We start from the raw sequence: 25592 nt of genomic DNA on the forward strand, positions 1-25592 counted from the left end.
CCCAAGATTTGTCTCCATTGGAACCCGCATGCTCGCACGATGATTGACAATTCCCCAGTCAGCAGACAATGATCTCGGGGACTCGATTCCCCCACATCCTACAGCTTTTCTCATCGGGCTGCCGGCATCCGCCAAATACTCGACATTGCTGGCAATCAGACAAGACCAAACCAAACCAAACCGAACCGCTGTAAGCCATAAAAGGCAACCTCTCTTTTAGATTTCTTTCCTGCTGTTGTCTGCTTTTCGCCTTGTTTCTTTTTTTTACCTTTTTCGCTGTTCCCGTTTTGGCCTTAACTCCATCTTGCGACATTTGCGAGCAAATAAATTCAATTTGCTGCTGGTCAGAGGGAACTGCGACAGGTTTTTGTCGCATTTATCATCGCATCAGCAACGGCGGAGGAATGGAGCTCCAAATGAAACGCCATTTACCAATTTATTTATTTATATAAGGCGAATATATTTTATAACCCGAAGCAAATGCAGCCAAGGCACCGAGGAATCCAGAGCCAGAGCAAAAAATGTTGTATGAAGTGACCAAACTAGTTCGTTAAAATAAATTCGAGAGCCACTAACAATGTTGAGCGGACCGAAGGACGGACATTCTGGATGGGATGCTGGATGTTCGGATGCTGGATGGTGGATGCTGGATGGACAACATGCAACAGAACGTCGGGGTCCCCGATACCCGATTCCCGGTTCCCAGTTCTCAGTTCCCCACTCCAGAGTCCCCATGTATCTCCGATGTATGCGGCAGGGCGAAGATGTATTCCTTTTGGGATGTTTTTAATTTTTCTTTAAAGTCGTTAAGCGACGTCGTTCGTTCGTTCGTTGGTTTTCTCTCTTTATTTTATTTTGTTGTATTTTTTTCCAATCCGTCTGCCGGCCTGCTGCCACTTTTCCCCTCACCAGACTTCTTTGTGTTGGCCTTCGTTAGCTGCCATTTGCTTCCTTTGCCTTTCTAATGGAGTTTCGCAGATAACAGAGCCACAGCGAACGAGGTCTGCTCCTGCATAAGCACACACTTAGGGGTTAAGGGGAAGTCCCGGCGGAGGAGGAGGGGCCAGGGGCTGGGGGGCTGAGGGGCTGGAAACTCGGAATGAAATTAAACCCTTTTCGGCGGCTGCTGTTGCAGCAGCAGCGGCAGCATCAACATGGCAACATGGCGGCTGGCTGCAAGAAATTAACATTATTGCAATTTCTGCAGCTTCAACTAACAAGCCGGGAAAACAGAGGAGGAGAAGCTAGGAAAAGGAGAGACTCCAACCTGCAGCCGATTTCGAATATAATTGAAGGAGCCTCGCGAGAGACGTGGCAATAAATTTAAAATCGTTTAGAAAATTAAAGAAATTGCTGGCTCGTATTTCCACTCGACTTTTCCCATACCCCCCGAAAATGGAAATGCCAACAGTTGCGACTGGGAAAACAAGAACCAAGAGGTGGAGGAGCAAAACAAAACAAAACAAAACTGAAAAGTTAAAACAGAAAACTGAAACCAAACAAAAGAAGCAGAAATGCTAAGAAGTTTTTGCCTCGCCGTCGACAGGCGGCATATGCAAATTTGTTACCAGAATGCAGTTAAACTTGCAAACGGGGCAAAAAGGGTTGATCGGTGGAAATAGGGGATAGAGTAATGAAGATACTCCTTAAAGAATATGCTCCGTTGTTCATTGCCTTTGCTTAAGCAAATATTTTAGCACAAAACCCCTTTGGATAGCCAACATTTACTGGCTTGGGATTTAAGGTTTCGCTATCAGAAAGTTTTTGGAGATTTATTGGGAAACTTAAATTGGCTAAATTACCATAAATATTGTTAAACTATTTGCCTCTTTATTTTTATGAAATGTTTTATTGATTCGTATTATTTAAAATATTTTTTAGCTACCTAAAACATTTGAATTCTTATTTACAAGTTATTATTCAGTCTTACTATTGATTGTACATTATTTTTTAAATTCTTCTAACACAATATTTTTAAATATTTTTACAAAACATAGCTTCCAGAATTCATTTAGCACTTAGTCAGGGCAGATCGGATCGGATCACAGGGTTATATGGTTAAAGGCCTTAGCATTCAATTCGGGGCTCAGATGCAGTTGACGCTTTTCCCATTCGCGAGTGCAGCTGCCTGCTGTGTTTTTGCAATGATAACAGACGACTCCCTGCCCGCTTAACCCCCTTTTAGCCCCCTTAACGCCCCTGCAGTTCGCTGCTAGTCCGTTTCTAATCTGTCTTCGCGTGCTGTTTGCTGTTGCATGCGAGAATTGCGAAACACGGCGAACATGCCATGCAATGCAATGCAATGCAATGTCCGATGTCCAATGTCCAGTTCCCTATATATAGGACCTATAACACCACATTCCCCCCCGAAAACCCCCTCGCGAATGAACAACATCAACAAGGCTGCCACATGCTGCGTTGTTGTAGGCCATATGCCCATCTCTTTCGCCTCGCACAGATGCCGTCTCTCTCTGGCCGCCAAAAACATTTATGCAAATGCCTGCGCGCCATCATAAAATTGGATTTGGCAGCTGATTCTGATTATGGTTCGGATTGATATTCAGATTCTGATTCCGATTCGGCGGCTATTTTAAGTATACCCCCCCTGGAAAATTTTTTAACTCAAAATAAACACATACCTATGTGAAATTAATTTTCAGCAACGCCTTTCTATTTCTATTTTTATTTGTAGTTTCCCACTGGCATTTTCTGCTCACTTTGTGTCGTTTTTGTTTTATTTTTAGTCGCATTTTTGTCGCATTGCGAATCTTGCGCGACCTCCGTTTGGGCCGACTAAATAAATTTCGTTTTAAGCGTTTTCGCCACACTCCATATACAAAGAAGAGCAGCTGCCGGGGGCCGAGGGGCGGGGGGATTGCCAGCGGGGGGCTGAGGGGGCGGCACAGCACACGGAGCAGCCAAATAGCCAAAGATAATAAAATAAACAAAAGGTTTGCCGCCAACAGAGGAGCAGGAGAAGAAGAAAACGCAACCAAGAAGCCAAAACACTCAGGCAAAAAAAAGGGGAGCGGGACAGAAAAGGGGTTTAGAGGGGCTCTGGGGGGCCAGGGCAACCCAGGGGAGGCAAGGGGCAAGGGGCAGTCGAAAGGTGAGTCGCAGTTGCTGCAGGTTTGCAAGTTTTATTTGTGTGTTTTATTGTGGGCATATCTCAAAAGCCAATCTTTTGGCAAGTCCGACAGCGATTCGAACTCTGGAATTGAAGGAGAGCCGATTGAAGATGGAACTCACATATGGAAGAGGTCCTATATGTGTTTCTTTTGTACATATAGAAGGCCTACACAATGGAAGGAACGGGACCAGCAGTTGAAGGTTATCAAATATCTAAATCTTTAACCTGATTGCACTTAAGACAAAGACATTAATTTGGTTGGTATATTTTCATTAAAGTCAAAAAGTTTCTAGAACCAAAAATACTTCTTAAAAACCAATTTATAAATCTTTTAATTTTTTAAAAATCACTTCTAACATTTTTAATTTGTTGAATTTCAGCAGAACGATAAATAAATATTTCTACAACAAATTTTAATCTAATTTTTAAATGCATGCAAATACTAAGTATATTATTTTTTTTTTTAATTTAAATTGTTTTAAAATTTCTTAAGGAGAAACTTGAATTTTGCAGCTTCTGGCTGCCTTCCGATTTGCATTTGGCTTGTATTTACCTATACCCAAAAACAATCTCCACCATCTGTCTGCGTCCTCGTATGCAAATAAAGCAACACGCGGTGCAACATGCAACGTGCAACATGCAACATGCGAGCTGCCATTGCACGTTCCGGGAATAGGAATGGAAATGGCTTTGGAATGGGACTGGGAATGGGAATCGGTAGATGGGAAGGCAGTCTCCCCAGTTCCACTTCCTTTCCATCTGCGCCGTGTATCGAAGAAAATGAATAAGGAGCTATTTTTACTTTTAAATCTTCCTCCCGCCTGAAAGTTGCAGCTTGCCGCGATGTCATCGAACTACGGCCAAGTATCTTTATGCTACCTGGGAAATTGATCGCGGTGGACTGGATGCAGTGCATATTGCATAACCATGTGAGGAGTCCCTTAATCCTCGGCCTAATCTCCCTCTTGATGTCTGGACAATCTTTTGGCTCGACTCGCATGCCAAAACCAGGATCACAATGGCAATTTATGGGAGCTTTTGGGTTTTTAGTTAGCCGATGTTTAGCTAATACCTCGAACACTGCCAAGATACTGGGAGGATTTGCTTAGAACTCTAAAATTTAAGTGAGCAGAAGAGTGACCGCATAGCATGTATGAATGTACTTGCCAGACAACCGAAATCCTCCTGTGATTTAAGGCAATTAGCACTTAACAAAGTCTGGTGCTCATTTTAAATAGAATAAATGAATTTCATGGGAAAAATATAGCTCACAACTGTTCGCTTCGTTTCGTTTTCGGCGTAGCCCCAGAACCGATCGGGTTTTATTTTACCAATTGGTAGGCAATTTTAATGCATATTTCATTTGAATGGTTGTAATGCATGTTCGGGTTCTCTGCATATACATATATATATCACGGGACTGGGGGAGTACTCCATATTGAATTATGATTTATGATTGGAACATGTTGTAGCCGGCTCAAGGGTACTTAGTCCATAACCCTCTGTGTGTGTGTGTGTATATGTGGGAAATGTGCGCATATGCGCTAGTTAGTGAGACATTCAGTTGCAGCGGGAGAAAGAGCAGGAGAAAGGCGGAGAAAGCGGAGAAGTGGTGGGAAGTACTCGAACATCGAAATCGACCGAAAATAGCGACATTTGTGTGCGGCCCTTGAATAATGGCTGCCATGTTTTCCAAAGACAAGGATCAAGGATGTTTCCATTTTTCTTTTTTTATTAACGAAAAGCGGAGGAGACATATAGCACTGGTTGTAATTGGAGTTCGAATGACTCTTATGGCCTGACAATTATCTCCAGCCGATAAGACATGGCATTTTCCGAGTCTCTTGAGGTTTATTAGTTTCCCATTGTCAAGAAGCGATATGTCGCTTAGAGGGAGATATATATTTCCATCCTGTGGGGAGCCAAGTGGTTTTTGGGAATTTTTGTACCCTAAGATATGGTTCCGGAAATTCTATTTGAGATAAGTTTGGTTAAATGTATTTAATTTAAAAATTTTTAATAGTGATATTTATGGATATGATTTAAAAAAAATTATTTTAAAAAATGTTTAAATTATAGAAGACTTATAAATAACTCATTACCCCATTGACAATGAGTGCAGTTGTATTTCAACACCTGAGTGACTTTTATCCGTGACCACTGCGAATGAAAGACGACGAGTCAAAGGGGAAGGTGGGAGCCCATTTTAAAATTCCAACCCAGGCGCGGCAAAAATTCACACATTTGCGTGGCTAGGACCGAATAAAAATGCCATTTAAATGTGACACTTTAAATGCCAACGACAAAAATAGTGCCAGACTGCGGTGGATACTAAAAAAAAGTGGAAAAAGAAAAGGAAAAGAGGTGTAGATGGGGTGTACTTCACGTGGACGGTGACGAATTCGTGACGTGTGGAAGGACTAAAAAAATGACAAAACCTTACATTTATTTGCATTTTCAAGTCGAGGGAAAGCATGGCCATCGCATTTTCCACCCCATTCTTTTTTCTCTTCTATTTTTTCTGCACATTCTTCATTTCGTTTCGTTTGCCCAGTAGTTCCTTCCTTCCGTTTTGCGGTGCAGAAAAACATTTTCCACAAGAATGAGCCAACGAGTTGGCGACATTTACATATGTGCATCTATCTGTGTGTGCTTTGTATGTTCGTATGTTTGTGTGAACTGTCAACGCGCCATAGAACTGTCAACTTGATGGTAATTTTGAACAAAGCCATGAAAGCGGCTAAAGGAGTTGGCTAGCTGCAGGTTTCCAGCTCTTGTTGTCTGGCCTTCCCCTATATTATTTTCGACTTTTTTATTTGGCTTTTCGTGGTGCTAAACAAGACAAAGGATCGCTGATGGATTCCATACAAATTAAATGGCTCAGACAACATTTCATTTGGAATTCATGCAAAACATGTTGTATTTATGAGGTCCCCCTCAAGGACGCAGGACAATTAGCGGCTTGTCTGAAAGCATTTCCTATCCATCTTGAGTGCCGCATCCGCATCCGTTTGGGAAATGCGAATTACTAACTATCTCTGCCTCATCGCCGCTGTTAATTAATCTCATTACTCTATTTGATGGGCGAAAAAAAAAATATGGAATTTATTTTTCACATATGAACGCCGATCATAAATCCCCACAATTTACGCTTATTGCCAATTTATTGCGAGCAAAAAAAGATGATGGGAAAAACATCCATCGAAGCGCCGAAGCGAGTTCAAACAATCAACGCCATTGTCCCGGGCCTCTCGCTTCATTTTACACCAACTCCTTTTTTGCGCCCCGATATTGGAAAATTTACAATCGGCCACTGAAAAAGCAAAAATCGAAATATTATTAAGTCCCAAAGCTGCACTTCAATTAAAATGCATTTTCGCAGTTTATGGGCTTAATCTCATAAACAATTTCTGCATTGTTGCAAATTCACTCTCATTCTTCGATTTTTTCCGGCATTGTTGATAGTCAGCAGACGGTAGGCAAAATATTTTGTTACCAAATGGAAACAAAAATTTTATAAAACGAGAATTTATTCGCGAGAGAATATATATATGGGTGATAAAGAAATATTACAAAAGTATGTAAGATTTAAGATATTAAGAAAAAATTTAGAAATTAACAAACTTTTATTTATGTTTAAAAAGGTTTTCTTAAAATTGCTTCCTTTTAATGAAAAGACTAATTACCTTATCATAACTATTTTCTGTATTTGTTGCCTCTACTACTTAAATTATTTCCCCTAAATTATTAGTTAAGCTCACTCCTTGGCTAATTAAGTTTGTCTTACAATCATTAATGCACCTGTGCCATTGTCCCACAGATATTCGCACAACTTTTTGGCCAACCCACCTCATTTTACTACCTGTTCCCGGCTTGTTTTCGTATCTTTTGGCCTGGCTGTGTTCCCTTTTAATAACTTTATAATGGCGTGTTGCATCACGCGCTGCAAACTTCGTGGGGCCACGCCCCTTTTGGGATGGTGGGGCACACCCGACCCGCCCAACAAACAATTGCAAAGCGCGTGTTTGTTGCTGCATTTCGTGCGATTCTTTTTCGGTTATCGACGATTTTCAATCTATGCGCATAACTCAAGTGCAGCAACACCAGCGAGCCCGCATCATTGGACCATTGGACCGGGTCCGAGCGGCATATGTGCAACTTCCGATGTTTCTGTTGCTGCTGGGCGCTTAACTGATGCTGGGCCCCATCAAACTTGGCAATAGGCATACACACAAACAAAGGAAGGGCAAAGCTACAAAAAAAAAAAAAAATAGAAAACGAAGGGGAAAAAATAGAACAGCAGCAACAGCGAAATAATATCGGCAACATTTTATTGCCCTCTGACCTAGAGGGGGTGTTTTGGGGGCCACGACCTGCTCAAATTTGACTCCGAACATCCTGCCGGACTATCACAATCTCTCGCTCTTCCTCTCCCTCTGTTTTCCGCCTTATCGCCGACGTCAATAACCACCCACTGAAAGGCCACCTCCATTCGCCACTCCCTCTCCTTTTTCTGCCCCATTCATATCCTTGTGCGTTGTCTCGTTTTACTGCAAAATTTACATCCTGTACTGCTGATGGTCATTTTACTGTTTCCGTGTGAGAGTGTGAGTGTGTGTGAGTGGGGGTTGCGGGGGGTGGTGGGAGGTCTTTGGGCCAGGAAGGACTCTTGGCCGGCACTGTGTGCATATGAATATTTTGCAGCAGGCAACAATAAAATCCATGACATCATAAATATCGATGCGTTGCCGTCGTAACGAACATTTTCGGTGCGGGCTTAGTTCCATTCATTTCGAGACCCCGAGGGGCACAAAAGGGGCTACAAAGGGGGCTGCGAAGGGGTCACGAGGCGTTGCGCGGGGGATTCGGGGGGATAGGCACACCCGCAGCAAGGCGCCGCGCGATAACTCGATAATTATGTCCGCTTTTGTTTATTTCGCACATCGATTACAATGCCGGAGTGCGTCCCTGGCCGACAGATTCCGGGGTTTTGGCCATTACGGATATTTTGGCCATTTCCAGAGGTGGCGGGGTCACCATTGGCGGGGCGGGGCAGTTGGGGGGAGGGTCAGGTACTGGTGCATACGTCACGGTCGCAACTCCTGCGGAATTTACAAACTTCACTAGCGGCAGGACGAATGGTTAGGGGAAAATGCAAACCGAGTACACGGGGAAAATTAAGGACATTTGATTTCTTACTTTGAAAAATTATATTCTTCATTATATTCTAAAGAGAAAAAAAATGTGTCTTTAAAATTAATAAATATATTTATTAATAATACTATAGTATTATTCGTTTGAGCTAAAATGAAATTTATTTTTTCATAACTATTACCGAATTAAAAGTAAAATGTTTTAATAATTTTCAAGTTTGTTATTTCTCGCAGTTCCCTGTTTTTTATGATACTTATTTTTCAGTGCAGGGAATCCTTCCCATTTTCGTCCTTTTAGGTGTGGAGTACGTTGTCTGGCGTCGCTCGCTTCTCATAAGTAAAACGCTTGTGAGCAAAGTTTTATAAATTATCCTTGTGAGAATCCTTATTTATGGCGCGTGTGCAATTTTCATTTTATCGCAGTAAAAGCAAAGTTAAGTTAAGCTCCTGCCGCTCCCGTTTTCCCAACTTTGGCCCACAGTTTGCAAATGGAGGCGTTGCACCACCGCCACCGCCGCCACCACCAACAACAAAAACAACCATCAGCTGAGTCCCAACTAGCTGCCTCTCTTTCTGCCCCGCTGCATATATACATATAGATATAGATATACATATATCTCTGGCTCTTGCTCACTTTTTATATTTGCGCCGGCGAACTTCAATTGTTCAGCAGCCAACACAAACAATCGGGACACGAGGGGTCAAAGGGGGCGGGTCGAGGGGGCGGTTTGGCTCTCAACTCGACTTGACTCTCGTATATTGCACAAATGTCTGCCCAACCATCGAGCGTTGCATTATGGGCCACGATGGGAAGTTATTGGTAAAAGTTAATCAAAACAAACCGAAATTGTTAAAATAAGCCTAATGTAGAATATTTTGAAGGATCTCCCTATTTAACTTCATATTTAACAAGATTCAATTTGTTCAGAATATTATTTATTATTTAAAATATAAACAAAATACGATTAATGATTGAATGATTTCCTTTCTGTATTTTGTTTACCATTTGTGATATCATTTCATTTTATTATATTTAATTTGTTAAGAATATTATTTATTATTTAAAATATAAATATTTTCAAAAACTTAACCCTTTAAATACCAAAACTTCCCCACTTTAAAGCCCACTGTTCGTGTCTCCAAGGGGGGCAAAACCTGGAGAGGGTTGTCGGAACGTCGGAAGAAGATCTCTCGTTGAGCTGCCAAAGTTTTTTATGGCCTGCATATGAATATTATGCGCTCGAGTATAAAATGTTGTTGGCCACACTTCCTACGTTTCACTTCCTGCACTCGACTCGACTTGAGCTGCATCCCCCGGCACACACACACTCCACACAATCTATATACTATATGCACATCTATCTGCAGCCGTATCTATACATCTCCGCAGATACAACAATGCACAATGGCAACAAAAACAAGTGGGAATGTATCTTGGAGATGCGATTCGAAACTTAAAGGCTGTCTTTAAACCGAGATTTCTGGCCCGAGGCGCACAAGACAAGAAAATGCGAATAGCAGAGGCAGAGGCCAACTTGAAGCCAAAAATCCTGTCTAAAGTTTTCTTTGTTTTCCCTCCGCAGGGAGGAAAACCCCCGCCACTTGGTGTGTGCAAAAAATATTTAGCTGGCAAAGTTTTATTGGCAAAATCTGTTTATGGCTTTTGAATTTTAATTAGTTTACATTATGTCGAAATGTTGCCGCTGCCGTTTGCAACAATGGGGCAATGGCAATGGCAGTGGCGATGGCGATACGAGCGGAAGAAATAGTGTCCTGGCAGTCGAGAAGAGTTTTCATTACCATTTGTCTGCTGCCTTTCCGCACAGCAGCCGCAGCCGCAATTTTATGCGCAGGATACAAATGTACATGAATAACTAAGCAAGCCGGCAAGGATGGCAGGATTGCCATCCGAAGGGGGTAGGGTCCTTGTCCTCGTCCTCTTTGCTGTGTGTGCTCCCCAGGATCAGCGGCAGCAAACTTTGGCGCTCTCGCCGAGACGTGCCTTGTAGCAAATTTTAATTCGACAAAAACATGAAACTCAAAACAGTTATTGGGATGTTGTTTGCCTGCAAGTTTTCATTGAGTTTCGGCTGTATGTTTGCCTCTGCCAAAGCCCCACGATGCGGCTCTTATGGTGGGGTCCTTATTTTTTCAATGGCATTATAAAATTAGCTGATGTATGTTTGTAATTATTTATATGGCTAAACTTTGTCTTGGGTATTTTTGTTGTATTTTTATAAAGATTTTTGTATTTTTGTTGTATTTTATAAAGTTTTTTCATTTAACATTTTGGTTTATAGAGACTTTCTAAAGTAAAATATTTCTTAATCAAGAAACTTTTATGTTTAAAATCCCGATTTCCTTGAGCCATGCTTATTTAAAAGCCAAACTAAATTGAATAAAATCCCACGAGTAGGCTGTAAAGTAGATTTTGAAGTCGAAATTACCTAAACGGTCGCTGGTAATAGAATTTAATGATGGATTGCGTTCGCGTATTTGGAGAATCGCTAACGATGTTGCAGCTGCAATGTCGCAAAAAGGAAAAGCTGTGGCCCAAAAATGGCGAATGCGACTCGTTGACGAATGGCGACCTTTTCTCTTTGCATCGGCAGCCTCCAGATTTGATGCAGTTCAGCCAAGCAAAAAGGGGTACAAAAAATGCCAAGAGGAACTGGCTGCAAAAAAGGCGAATTAAATCAGTGCCTTTTTTGTGTGGCCGCTGCTTTTGTTCGCTTCAGAGTGTTTTTGCTACTGTTTTCAGTTCATTTTCAAATCGTTTCGTTTGCTTTGTATGCAGTTTTATTTAATTCATTTTTCACGTTTTTTGTTTCAGTTGCTGCTGCTGTTGCTGTTGCTGCTGTCGTCGTTTGGGGCTGCAAATGTGCAATTAAAGAAACAGGTTACACGCCCATAAATCTTGAAATGCTGGCGACGTCGTCTCCGCCGTTTGTCGCCATCTCAACTCAACTCGGCAAAATGCAACCACAATGTTGCTGTTGCCGCTGCTGCTGCTGCAAAATTCGTATTCGTATTCACATGTCTTAATGTTGACAGCATTTTTGTGATTGTCTGACTTATTGCCAGCCGATTGATGACAAATAAATTACGTGCACTTTTTTTCGTGGTTCGGTTCGACTGGCTCTTTTCCTCAGCTTTTAGCCGGCGTTTTGCCGTTTTTGGTATCTGCTGCAGTTGCCGCCGCCGCTGCGTTAATGGCTTCGGTAATTACTTTTAATTGCCATTGTAAAGTTTTTCGCATCGCAACCGAAAATGGCAGCGGCCCTGACCACTTGACTCAAGTGGCTGCGACAGATTGGCGGCTTTTCACTGCGATTTTCCCCGCCTTTCCTCCCGCTTTTCCGCATGCCCAACTGGCGCCATGATTTTACCAGTGGCTGCTGATCAATAGGTTGTCTATAAATAGGCTTCAAACTACTCCACTTGCCTTCGGATCGATCGTTACATCGATTTGCCATGACTGGCAAAAGTACTAATCAAACTCAATTGGTATTGAATAAACAATAATTATTTTAACCAGTTAACTAAGCACTATTTACGCATCAGGGGACTATGGGTAGAATATGCGACTAAGTTAAATATTAAACATGATTTGTTTTTAATTTATTTCTTTTGAAATTAGTATTAAAATTGCATTTTGTTGATTTAAAAGCAAGTGTAATCCGCTTATTGCTTTATAATACAGATATCTTTGTAATTTCTCGTTTAAACCGCTCATCGATACTCACACATTACCCAAAACAACTCAATTGCCGGATTCCTGCCATGATTATAACGAATAAATTTTAATTATGCGACTCACGATTTTGTACACAATTTGAATTGGGTTGACAGCGACCGACGGACACGAAAAAAAACTCGAAATTTTTATCTTATTCAGCTGATGGAGGGATTCAGGTAAAGCCCGAAAACGTGGACCCCGACAAAATACTTATATACTTGTATTTCAAAGCATACAGAGAGATGTATCAAAACAGAAATAAAGAAAAAAAAACTTGCAGTCGACATCTTTATAAATCGCTCGACGCATAAATCAAACGAACTTTTGTTTTCGAATTTTTGTGGAAATTCTGCGGGCGTGCAGCGATTGAAATCACCGTTCGTACACTGAGCGAATTTGCATGGACTTTCTTTTTTGGTTGCTTTTTTTTCCCATATGGGTGCCGTTTCTCCACGGTTCGTTAGTTAACCCGTTTAACATTTTAAACAATCATAGCGAAAATCACGAAGTCCTTACTCCACGGGTTGCCAACTGCGGCAAAGGAAATGATTGCATTTAAAATTCAAACTCGAGCGCGGGTTGGAAAAAAAAAACAAAGAAAAAACCTAAGGAAAAAAGCGAGACCAAGGAGAAAAAAACAGCTGAAGTCGGCACAAAGCCATGTCGCCATCGTTTCGGCCATCTCCTCGACGTTCTCAGGCCCAAAGACCCCAAGTCGGCCATTTAGGCCGCGCCAACTGAACGGCGAACGAAAAAAGTCAACAACTGAATAAAAAACATTTTCGAATACAAATGTTGGCATTGCATAACAAACGTTTTCTAAATGAGGCTAACTAAGCAGTCGGCAGAGGACGTCGACGGCGGCAGAGGCGTGCATATGTTTGAATTGCCGATGACGATGGCTTTTTCCTGCCTCCCTCTTAACTGTTTCGTGTTTGGTTTTAGCCAGCTCTTTTTCCCCCTGTGTCGGGGCCGTTCCAACTGCTGTGGTGGTCTTTGTATAGTTTTTTCTCCATTCCTCCTCCTGTTTTTTTTTGCATAATACGACCACAAAACTAACGGTTAAATGGCTGGTCTGCCGTCCTGGCCAAGGCAAATATTTGATTTGGTCTAAAGGTTTTTCATTTGTCGCCGTGTCTCTGGCCGTCCTCAGTCCTCCGTTCTCCTTTCGACATTTCTATGACTGATTTAATCAGCAAACTTTGACAAGAGTCAGGAAGTCAACCGTCCGTCGTCCCTCATTCCGCCCTTCCCCCGTTTTTCACCCGTTTTCCCCTCGCTTTTCACCTGAGCTGGGCCATTTCTGTCGACTCAGGTTTTGGGGGGCGGGTGGGAGTGGTTGGGCAGACGAGGCAGAATTAAATTAATTAGAAATCTGATAAGACTTCCACTCGAATTGCGCCTTAGTTAATTTGCTTGCTTTTTTTCGCCAGGCCTCGACTTTTTCTTGCCCACAAAATCTTGTTCTGGCTATTTTTCCAGGCTTTTTTGCTTGTTGGCCCAATCTTGAAAATATCTCGTTTAATTTGTTAACTTTCTGTATTTAATTTTATGTTGTGCTGCCCAAAAAACTTGTTCTTTAAAACAGTGTTTTACATATAGTTTACTTATAGTTATTATGTAATATTAGGATCGAAAGTGTATTTTATTAATTGTAAATTATTTATTGGTTTACTTTGAGGATATATTTTTTTTTTAATTCTATGAAAAATTGTTTTCCTATTCAATATTGTAATTTTGTTAAAAAGCAAAATACTCATGCATGTGTGTAGTTGAATTTAATTTGTATTTTTTTTTGTTGACACTTTAATCACTCCAATTTTTAAAGACATACCTCTAAGACTTCCCGGTGCTTTTAAGAACTGAACCTCCTGTGACTTTGTTCGAAATTTCCGAGCCACTCGCAACTCATCAGGTGAACCTTCTGCGACTGCGAATGCAATTTGCCGCATTTACCTGCTGCTATCTACTTTTCCACTGCGACGGCTGCCAACTGCCGGTGGGCCCATAAAAAACTGCCAAATGCACTGGTCCATCTACCTAAATGGCAGCGATGGCAGAGGACCGGGCTCAGAGGGCAGAGGTCGCAGGACAGCGTGTGTCCTGGCCATGTCCGCTGGCCTGTCTCGCAGCATCCTGCATCCTGAATTTTCAACGGAAGGCCAAATTAGCAGCGCTGCCTCCGCTGCAAGGCGCGCGTTTTGTTTACTACGCCCGACACTTAACATTGCACTTTTTATGGCCTCGTAAAAAAATTGCACACATTTCCCGCCGATCCGAAGGCTAAGTGGAATAATTTTCGGGGAAAAACACCGACCTTGACGGCGGCAAAAAAAAAGTTAATGATCGCGGCTCTCAAACGATTTTTTAATGTTTCTCATGTGTTGCTCATACGTTCGCATAAAAAACGGTTCCCGTAGCTAAAATAAAAAAAAGAAAAAACCAAACGACCAAAAGACAATGCATAAGTCAAGGATAACTCTAACGATTGTTATTTTTGGGACCTGGTCGAGTTCGAATTCGTGCCGCCTGAGAATTTACAACATTTTCCCGCCGAAATCCGCCGAGAAATATCGTGTCCCGCGCCACATTTCTCATCCTCCTGCGCGGGCACGAAAATCTTGTCATGATCTCTTCGAGGACACGGAGCCACACGATCGGATGCCCAGCTGGAGCCACGGAGTTCTCACATGTTGGCCCAAGAGGGTCAGCGGGGTCAGCTGGAAGTTGGCTGTCGAAGTCGTGTCTTCTTTTTTGGGTTCTTTTTCTTCAGTAAGTACAGTACAGTAAGTACAAAAAGTTTCAATATCAAGATAAAACTAGGTTTTAAAACCAATTTAAAAAGTGTCTGAAATGCTTTTCATTTTCAATGAACTTAGAAGTAAGTTCTTTATTACTCCTTGTATAAGTAGAAAAATATTTAAAAATACAACCCCTTCCAAAGAGATTATAAGACTAACCTTAATTTCCTTCTAATGTTCATGGAATAAAAATAGTTTCCCCAGACCATCCGTCAAACCGTATATCCATAAATATATTCCCCCAGAACCAATTAACACTTCGGAATAGTATTGGTTATTTATTTTCCCCCGCCGGCCACTTCATTAAAGTCTTTGAGAAAACATCGAACAATAAATTAGGGGGTCCAATAAATCAGCGAAATGTGACAGAAATTTGATAAAAACAAAAATTTTGGTTTAACTGATAAAGCCTGAGAGGGTGAAACAAAAAAGCAACGAGGGAAATAAATAAATAAAGACGGAAAGAGAAGAAATACCGCGTTTTAATAAAGACTCATAAATTCCGCTGGCGACGACAACAAAAGCGACAAAACGACTTTGGACTTGCAAGATGAGCGCTAAAAATAAATAAAACTATTAATCAGGGCCAGCAAGAAGAAGAAGAGCGAATAAGGATGGAAGTGAGTTTGAGTTTTTCCACACAGTAAAAAAAAAAACGTTTTGATATCTACACTTCTTAAAACTTTTTCATATTTCAACATTGAGATACAAAAATCCCTAGTTTTATTTTATTTGAATATATTAAATACTTCAATTGCATATGGGCACTTCCAAAATGTCGCTCGGGACATTTGCACACCTTTAAAGTTGAAAAAAGATTGTAAAACAATGGATTTTAATTTAAATTATGGGCTTTTCTTTTCACTCTTCCCAAGCTCTATTTTTGGTAAAAATCTTGGTTTTGTACCACTTTTAGTTTTTAAGATATCGGTAAAAAACTGCCGTATTCGCTCGGGACAAAAATAGAAGTAGATTTCGGGGAAGTTCATACAACAGCAGAGATTAGCAAATTCTGATGGAATATTTGAATGCGATTTTTTTTAGAATGTTGTTCAAACATGTCGCTGTGAAATGCTTTTGGTTTTACTCAAAAATTCTTTGCCGTTTTTTTTTTATGCAGTTTCAACCACATTCGCTCGGGACATGTCGCTCGGGACATTTTTTCCGACTGTTTTGTAAAGCGGATTTCTTTACCTCTATCTCTCAATTGCTGGATGTTTTGCTTTTAATTTAATAGTTTAGCATGTGAATGAAGCATTCAGTACAGAAAAATGTCACATATTAGCATTCCTATAGGATAAATTTACAACAGAAGACAGGTCCAAAAAATAACAAAAAAATAGCCAAAAACAGATTTTTGCGTATATTGGTGGGGTTTGTCATAAAAATAATCAAACTATACTCCAAATTTGTAGTTAAGCTCAGTATCCAACTAATTAGAAACTAATATCGGGGCAAAATCATGTGGAAATATGTTTTATTCAAGTTTCAAGGTTTTTGGCTTGGTGGACTTTTTTTTGGAAGTGCCCATATATACAAAATATACAAAATTTCTGAAATAGTGATTTCAATTATTTTTAAAATTATAATGATATCTTGGACTTGATTCATAAATAATGACAATTAATTTTATAAATGAACAATTTTGTCCAGTGCACGGCGGAAAATGAACAGCGTCAGCGAAGCGGTCGTAAATAATTTTTAAAACAACTCTTTTTGCCAAGAAAGAAAGAGAGAAGGCAGCGGAGCCTTGCCAATTGTGGCGCGGTTTTTCAGCTGCTGCCAAGAAGAAAAGCCAAGAGTTTTGCCTCTGGAAAACGCCAAGTGCAGTGCAACAGGAAAAGCCAGGGAAAACAGCAACAAAAAAGATAGAGAGAGCATGACCGAGAACGAGCGAGCGAAAAAGGGGCGGGCGACTTTAGGGCCAGAGAGAGGAGAGGAGAGAAGAGAGACGGCCATAAGAAATGCCACTTTGCGAATATTGTGTGCCAACGATAAACACTTCAGAGCGGCCATTAAAATCACAGTGAGAGAGCGAGAGCGCACTCGCTCAAGGAGAGAGAGCGGCCAGTGAATGGGAATTGGAATGAACGCGAGAGCGAAAGAGCCGAATGAATAATGGCGGTGCCGCAAGACAAATAACCCAGCCCCGTTCTCTCTCGCTCGCTCGTGCTGTCCCGCTCTGGCGCGGCGCGTTTATATGCTCGCCTGTTTTGACTTATGGGAAATAAATCAGCAGCCGTTGAGTAGGTGCTGTGTGAGTGTGTGCCTTTGGAGGGGAAGTGCTCTCTCTCGCTTTCCTCGCTCTCTGTCGCTCCCGGAATTAATAAATATTTTTTAATAACAATTCACAAGTAAATTGGCGCGGTTCAAGTCAAGTGTTACGGTTTTTTATTTGCATAACATTGATAAATAGCTATATTAAGCCCACTGATTCGGGTGCTTGTTTTTAACAGTGTAGCCATAATTCAATATTTTCGGGCCATAAACCATTTGCTTTGTTTGCCAAGTGTCTAGAAATACACATAAAAAGTATTAAGCACGTCTTTTGCTCCGCGATTTATGTGCGAATCGTTTTTCTTGGCCGTTTCTTCTCACTTTTACTGTTGTTTTCAGTAGTAAACCTGCTACCTTTTAAATACAATAAATAAATTTAATTTTCTACACACGCGACGCGGCTGCTGCTTCTTCTTCTTTATCTTTTCCTATGCTTTTTGCGCATGTTCCGCAAAATAAAAACGAAGGAAATTACTCAGCTGCAAAAGTCGCATGTTTTACGAGGGCTGCACAATTTATGGCCCTAAAAATCGCCAGCGAGAGAGAGAAACAGAATCAAAGTTCAAAGGATAAAATAATGCAAAAATGTGCTACACTTTATTAACCAACTAATATTACAAAGAAAGTCCCTCATTAAAAAGTAAACAACAAAATGACCAAAGAAATCAATAAAATTAAGTATTTGGCAAAGAACTCAAGTGCTCATCGATTTATTTATGTGCTGGAAAAACGACTCGGGAAGCGAAAAGAGAGCGACTTGAGTGCTTTTACGCGGCCATAAAGCACTCGCACTCACATTCCATCATTATCGGCTGGGGTTTGGAATTCAAATTGGTATATGGGTCATTCCACTGGGAATAGGCTGAGACAGAGATGGTGGAGAGCCAAGGAGAAAGAGCAAGAGAGAGAGTAAGTCAATTATATAATCGGCTATTAAAATTCAGTTTCTGCCCTGTGCCGTTGTTTAAATTACAGCCGACACCTCATCAAAACGAGTGTTTTTCCACCCACACGCGTCGCTGCATGCGTTGCATTTTAATTCGGAGTTCGAAATCCAGAGGATGTGGCCGCGGAACTCGATTTTTGTAGCCCAGTGTTAAGCCGGCGATCCCGTAAGCTCGTCTTTTGAGCCAAAAGCTTTGCCTTTTGCCCTTTCCAGGTACCCTCGATGGCCGACAGATGGCTCTCCGCTTTTAACCCACTAAATACCTTCCGCGAAGCACTGAGCAAAAAAGATGGCAACTTTGTGTAACCTTTTATTGTTCTCCATAAAAACAATCAGCTATTACAAAGCCCATATCATTTGTTACTTTTGTAAACTTATTGCTTTTACTTTTAAAACACTAATGGCGCAAACACTTTGGTTAAATAAAGATTGAAATAATAAAAATAAAAAAATAAACAAATTGTAATCTATTTTCTTCTGCTATGTTCCAAACTTTGCCGCAGGTATCAAAATCGACCATTTGAATCAAAGGGTTAATTCGTTTCTCCCCTTATCTTCCCAAAAACCCAAAAATTGTATTAGTAAGTTTGTACGTTTGTAGCGACGGCCAAGCCTTCGAAGCTATTTTTGTTGTTGGGTTCCCAAACACGCACGAGAGCGTCATCATCAGCAGTTCCAAATTAGTGGGGATCGCGGGGAAATCGGGGGGCGAACGGGGGGAACAGCCGGGGTTCAACATGCGTATGACCAAAACAACGAAAAATCGCACAAATCCGCCGACGCTGAGAGTTTATTTATGAGTTCGCTGAGGTGGAAACACATATGGGCACTTCCAAAAAAAAGTCCACCAAGCCAAAAACCTTGAAACTTGAATAAAACATATTTCCACATGATTTTGCCCCGATATTAGTTTCTAATTAGTTGGATACTGAGCTTAACTACAAATTTGGAGTATAGTTTGATTATTTTTATGACAAACCCCACCAATATACGCAAAAATCTGTTTTTGGCTATTTTTTTGTTATTTTTTGGACCTGTCTTCTGTTGTTAATTTATCCTATAGGAATGCTAATATGTGACATTTTTCTGTACTGAATGCTTCATTCACATACTAAACTATTAAGTTAAAAGCAAAACATCCAGCAATTGAGAGATAGAGGTAAAGAAATCCGCTTTACAAAACAGTCGGAAAAAATGTCCCGAGCGACATGTCCCGAGCGAATGTGGTTGAAACTGCATAAAAAAAAAACGGCAAAGAATTTTTGAGTGAAACCAAAAGCATTTCACAGCGACATGTTTGAACAACATTCTAAAAAAAATCGCATTCAAATATTCCATCAGAATTCGCTAATTTCTGGTGTTGTATGAACTTCCCCGAAATCCACTTCTATTTTTGTCCCGAGCGAATACGGCAGTTTTTTACCGATATCTTAAAAACTAAAAGTGGTACAAAATCAAGATTTTTACCAAAAATAGAGCTTGGGAAGAGTGAAAAGAAAAGCCCATAATTAAAATTAAAATCCATTGTTTTACAATTTGTTTTCAACTTTTAAAGTGTGCAAATGTCCCGAGCGACATTTTGGAAGTGCCCATATAGAATTCGCAATGAGTTAGCTTATTGTTTATAAAGATTTAGGAACTGTCAAAGTTCGGTGACAATTAATAAAAATCTTAATAAACAAATATTTTTAGGTGTTTATTGCTTTAGTTTTCAAAATGAAAAATCTAAAACATGTGAAATAAATTACTTTAGCGACCAAATTAAGTTATTATTGACTTAATTTGTAAAAAGTTTGTCTTGTTTCACACAAGAAAATATAAATACTGGATTTTATTAATATGTAATATTTAATTGAGTTAGAGGACTAGCTATTTCACATTTCGGATTTCTTTCATCTCGCTGCGAAATACAGAAAACCAACATTGGCCGCACCTCTCTTGGGGGTTTCACCTATTTGGCTTTGCTTCGAAGTCACCCGGAGATACAAAAACCATAATGGCAATTATGATTAATAAAATATGGTTGATTATAGACCCGAGACTCTTTGGGAAATGTCAAGAGCCCGAAATGGTTGCAGAGAAAAGAAGGTCAGCGACTATTAACTCGGTGATTTTCGCAAGTGTACAAGTTGGTGGGTGGAACCCTGCGAATGTGTGTGTGTGTGCATCTGAAGGCACAATGATAAATGTGCAAAGCAAAAAGGCAAAGAAAAAAATAGAAATTGGGTGAATAAATAGCCCAGATTCCGTTGAGCAAGCAGAAAAAAAGGAACTCGAGGAGAAAGCCGGCGCAAGGCAAGTGGAAACAAACAAAAATTTCGCCGACGGCGAATGCGAAAGGACAAATGGCCAAAAGCGCGAGAGCAGAGTAGAAGGCCCAGAAACCCGGAGAGCAATAAAATCAACAAACTCCGAGCAGAATGCCATTTATCAATGGCAAAAGGAATTCGGTGCGGAAAGCCGAAAACACAGTTTTTGTCCAGGGGAAAAGCTGTGGAAATGGAAATGCGAGTGAACACACGGCCAAGATGCGTGTGAGCAAACGGACGAGGAGTGCAAAAGCCCGGGAAGGCTAAAAGGATTTTACAGATTGAAAAAATTATAAAACGAATTTTAAGATATTTTTAAACAATATTATTTGTACTGACTATGCAAAATATTATTTTTAATTAATAAACATTTTTTTTTTTGTATCTAAATAAAATAGTTAGAAAGAAATAAAAAAAATTTGAAGTTTTTATGAGGTATAATCTCATATGATAAAAATAGATGGCTATACCCACTGTTTTCCGCCATTAAAGGGTGAGTTATTCCATTCACAAGACACAGTCTTGTTTAATTTCCTTAACCATCTGTAAATTAAATTCTATAACATTTTTAAATTCAATCCTATAAGATTTCCATTCCCTCCTTAGGACTAAGCACCTATTTAAAGAAATAAAATCCGCATTCCTACGCATGTCGCACAGAATCAGCATATTCGTTGACCGATTTTGAATCCACCCTTGCCGCACGCAATGGAAATATAAAAAAGATATCTGCTCGAGGCCAGCGACATAAATAAATTATTATTTTTTTCGCATGTCTCTGTCGCTTTGTGTATCCTAATGTGTTTGGGTGGCGGGCGGCGAAACAAGGATAACATGACTGATTATGTAAGCAAAAGGAAAGCAGTGGGCCCAAACAAAAGCGTACAGCCAAGCACATTTGGGTCCTGGCTCGTAGCCCCCGTATCTTCTGGCATTTTCCGGGTTCTCCTTTTTTTCGGCAGTTTGCCACAGCAGGTTGAACGGCAGTGGCATATATACACACCCACTTATTGTGCTGTGCGTGTTTTTGAGAAAGTGGCACAATTTTTACTTTACGAACGCCTAATGTAATAAAGCCCGCCCTCCCAAAGACCCTCAATCCCCACAAATGGATGGCCTGCGTTTAGCATTCGCAGCGATAAAGCCACTGGAGCAGCAGCATCAGAAGCCATAGAAAATCTGAGGTTGGCCGGAGGAGGATGTCGGCCATGTGTGCGACTAAAGGTGGCCCAAAGCGGGGTCAATGGCCATAAATCAAACCGAAAATTATACGCATTCATCTGCTGAGCTGGCAAAAGAACAAGAAAAATATCTGCCACATTGCCTGCGGCGAGGGTGGAGCTGAAAATGCTGGAAATGCTTTCCCGTTTTTGGGGGAGTTTTCCAAATGGCGGAAAATATGGGTAACTGTGCGAAATCTAATGGCCACCAAAAATCGATAAAGGGCGAGCTGCCACTTGGTTTTATTTCTGTTCACCTGACGGCCGAGTGTTTTAATTGCGTGCGAATCGACGGACGCCCGGCATACAAATATTAATTCCGTTGCTAATGCCACAAATTGTTATTCAAATTCGTTGGCCATTAATCATTAATCGAAAGCTTAACGACTTTGAATGGTTAAAATATTGAAATTAAATTAACATTATGGCGGACGGCTTTGATGGGTAACAACGAAATGGAAGTTCACTACAATACACGCAGTTAAGAAAATTGTGACTCGAATTCTTTGATTTTCAAATCTTGTTTTAAAAAAATGTACATTAATCCGAGTGCTGGCAATTGATTTTTTAGTTGCAGCTAGTTTTTGTCATTATTAACTATATATTTTTTCTTAACAAACTCTTTAGAGTATCAGAAAGTTTTTAAAAAATAACATGACTATAACCAGTAATTACTCTGAAATATAAGATACGACTTTGAAAGTCGGAGAAAGAACAAGGTAAACAAAGTAACAAAAACCGGTGTGAGAAAAAGTATACATTGTATATACAAACAAGTATATTTAGTGCTAATAATAATACGGTTAGAATGCGGCATTATCAAAAGACATATAAAGAAAGAAATAAAAGGAAGTTTGCTTAGTTATTTGTGCTTGACCCAAAGAGAATGGATTCAGGACTGTGGATCAACTGGCAAGCGAGAGGAGATTGACAAGTTCCTAATAAAATATTAGGATGAACTTTATCTTTTAAAACAACAAATACAAATTATTTCAATAACTCAGTTAAGAATTTATAAAAAGTTTCAAAACATTAAGTTAATCTTTCCTATAAGCAATTTCAACCTCAATTAAGTAAACTGACTTATTTAGACTGCTAAGATAAACTCCTAGGTGGAATAAAAAGTGAAATATATCTGAGAGTCAGTGATGCGGCGATACCTTTGCAAGTATCTTTGTATCTTTGAGATACATTGTCGACCGGTGGCTGTGGAGCAGTTCAAAGTGAACTGGCCGCCAATTAACTAATTTGCCAAGTCTCTCAGAGGGGCAATTAAGAGGACACGGCCAACGACCAGAAAGGGAAGTGCACTCACACTGGTCCAGAGAACACATACGTTTATATATATATGTATATATATACACACGTGAGTCTCTTGCAGATAATTCAACTTGTTGCAGTTGGAATTTGTCCCCCATCTCAGTGTTTACTTGCCCCGCGCTCACCTGGCAGTGTCAGAAGTCAAGCGAACTGATAATTGCAATAGTGCCAAGTGGATTGAAATACCGGAAATGGCAAACGGAGAACTTTCAGATTGTCATGAGGTAGGTATTTTGGTACGGGGGAAAACAAAGCCAAAAGTATTTTCAACCTGCCGAATTACGTTCACCAAATGGAACAGTTCATAGGCGGGCGGGCCAGAATTTTCCAATTGCTTCGTTTCATGTTTATCCGCAAAGTGGCGCCAAAGTTTATCAACAATTCAACAAATTAAGATACTTTATTGCACATTATTATGTTATTATTGTGAATTGCGTGCCATTTGCTTTCGTTTCGTTTTGGAGGGGAAAAGAGGGCGCCGACGCGTCGATCTTGTCGAGACATTAAGACATTCGCTCCATTCATGTTCCCCCCGGTTATAAATAGACCCCGCCCGAATGATAATGAAGCCAACTCCAAAGTGTGTGCAAACATCTGGCCAACAAAACGATCAAAGCCGCACACATCGGGAAAAATTTACATATCTCGTGTACATATCTTGTATATTTGCTTAGTTATCGGGAATGAAAATGTATCTTTCATAAGAATCTACAATATAATTGATCCTAGCTGTGAATTTTGTATGCCCCTTTGATATAAATTAGATGGGGCTTTAGATATACGGAGATTATTGGTTATCGTATTTAAAAACTTTTTTTTGCTTTGTCTCCAAAACATATTTGTATGTTAATTGATTAGATACATTGAGTAAATTTATTTTATGTTTTTATTTTGTATCGTTTCATAAAAAAGGTGTGTTTATAAGCATACGGCTTAGTTTTTTTCAACTTAAGTGAAATAAAAAGAAAGCAAAACGATATTTTTCTATATCCTAAAGTAATTCATATCTTTATTATACTGAGGTATTTTTAATGTTAAAAATCATTTCACTTGAGGGCTGTTAAGATATTAATTGCCATATTTCTTAGCCTCCAATAAATTATGAAAACAACATCTATAACCTCGCATTAAAAAACATAAACATTCTTATCACCCATCCCCTATAACATCTGCGTCAAACTGGTCTAATGGATTATATCCTTAAAAGGCCGACAGCAACCGCTCCAGAAACTCCTCCCGCCGCGAGTCAGACAGAAACATTATCCAGACAAAGAAGCATTATTGTAATCGATTGGACTTTATTCTATTAGCGTCGGCATAATATACATTTGGCCCCTCAAAAAACAGCCACAAATTTTCTATATATGACAAAAAATGAGTCGGGAAATCGGAGAGGGAAATGGAGAGAGTGGAAAACCGCATTCGCAGGAATACATTTCCCGCCATAGACTTTATTAATTTTCTAATGGATTTTACGTTTTCTGCAGTTGAAGATTTCAACATTTCAGATAAATATTTATGCGTGGGGTTGGGTTGGTTTGGGTTGGTTGGCTATAAGGACATAGAAACCGTACTTGTTGTTGTCACTGCCGGCGACAGGACTCTCCGGGTAGTGTCCCTTTTTTTTATGGACAGGAATTGATTACGATTGGCAAATGGCACTCGGTGGAAGGAAGTTTTGTTTATGTTTGTGCTGGTAATTTATGCGATTGTATAAATTGGCCATAAACATATAGGAAACTGCTGAGGTTGCTTGCTGCCTGGTTTGTTGTTGTCTGTCGAGTGTTTGGTTAACATAACTAAAAACAGGAATTAACAGCCTTTCGAGTGCGCCTAAACGGGCGAAAGTAAATTAAATGTGTGTTTAATTGCTGTGCGGGGGAGGTGCCACTGTACCACTGCAATGCACTGCATTACAGTGCCACTTGGACTTTCGTGCCCCGGGGCGATTCTTGTCAAGTGCAACCTGCTGAAAAACTGCTAACAAAATGATACGCTTTGTAAAATTCGCAGCCAGGCATCACCAATTTTCTCGCTGATTTTCTTTGCGTGCCAAGTGATACTTTTACCCGATTTTCTTCGCTGGGCGGTGGGTGGTGGGTGGCTTTTAATTGCACACCAAGAGGAGCCAGGAAAATGTGTCTCTGTGTATTGTACCGACAGTGTTTTTGGTAGCTTATCGTATATATGTTTGTGTTTATGTGTGTTGGCCAGAGTTGACAAACTGAATAATTGGCAATTATTTTGGGCAAATTTTATGAGCTGATAATTTCACATATTATATGTACAGAGTTGCATAACTTATTTGGCCAACACCTATTTTGGAGGCATGCACATGCTGAACTATGACAGACACTGAGATACAAATAGGTATGCATGTATGTACATTGGGATTCTAGGGGGTTTTAAGTTGGAGGAATGCACACAACACAGAACTTACTAGATTTATTGGAATTTGAAAATATCGCTTTACCTCTCGAACTCTGGCAGGAGACGCTTCCTTTTGACTGACACGAAATGAAGACAAACGGGATGATCAGGATGATGGTGATGTGATGATGTTGCAACACCAACAACAGCAACAACAACCAAACGCAAAAATTAAACTCAAAATTCAAAGAAGCTCGATTCAATGGATTTGGAGATTTTGGAGAGTTTTGGAAAAATACTGGGCATTTGTATGTGGGCGGGTTTCGT

General features: G+C 40.2%; 1 protein-coding gene across 6 annotated transcripts in view; it reads right to left on the reverse strand.

Annotated features, from left to right (window-relative positions):
- The window catches only part of Ubx (Ultrabithorax), an 81282-nt gene that overhangs the window by 30465 nt on the left and 25225 nt on the right, over positions 1–25592 (reverse strand). The window lies entirely within an intron of this gene.

Source organism: Drosophila takahashii, chromosome 3R, assembly GCF_030179915.1.
Source record: "Drosophila takahashii strain IR98-3 E-12201 chromosome 3R, DtakHiC1v2, whole genome shotgun sequence".
Taxonomy (NCBI): Eukaryota; Metazoa; Arthropoda; class Insecta; order Diptera; family Drosophilidae; genus Drosophila; species Drosophila takahashii.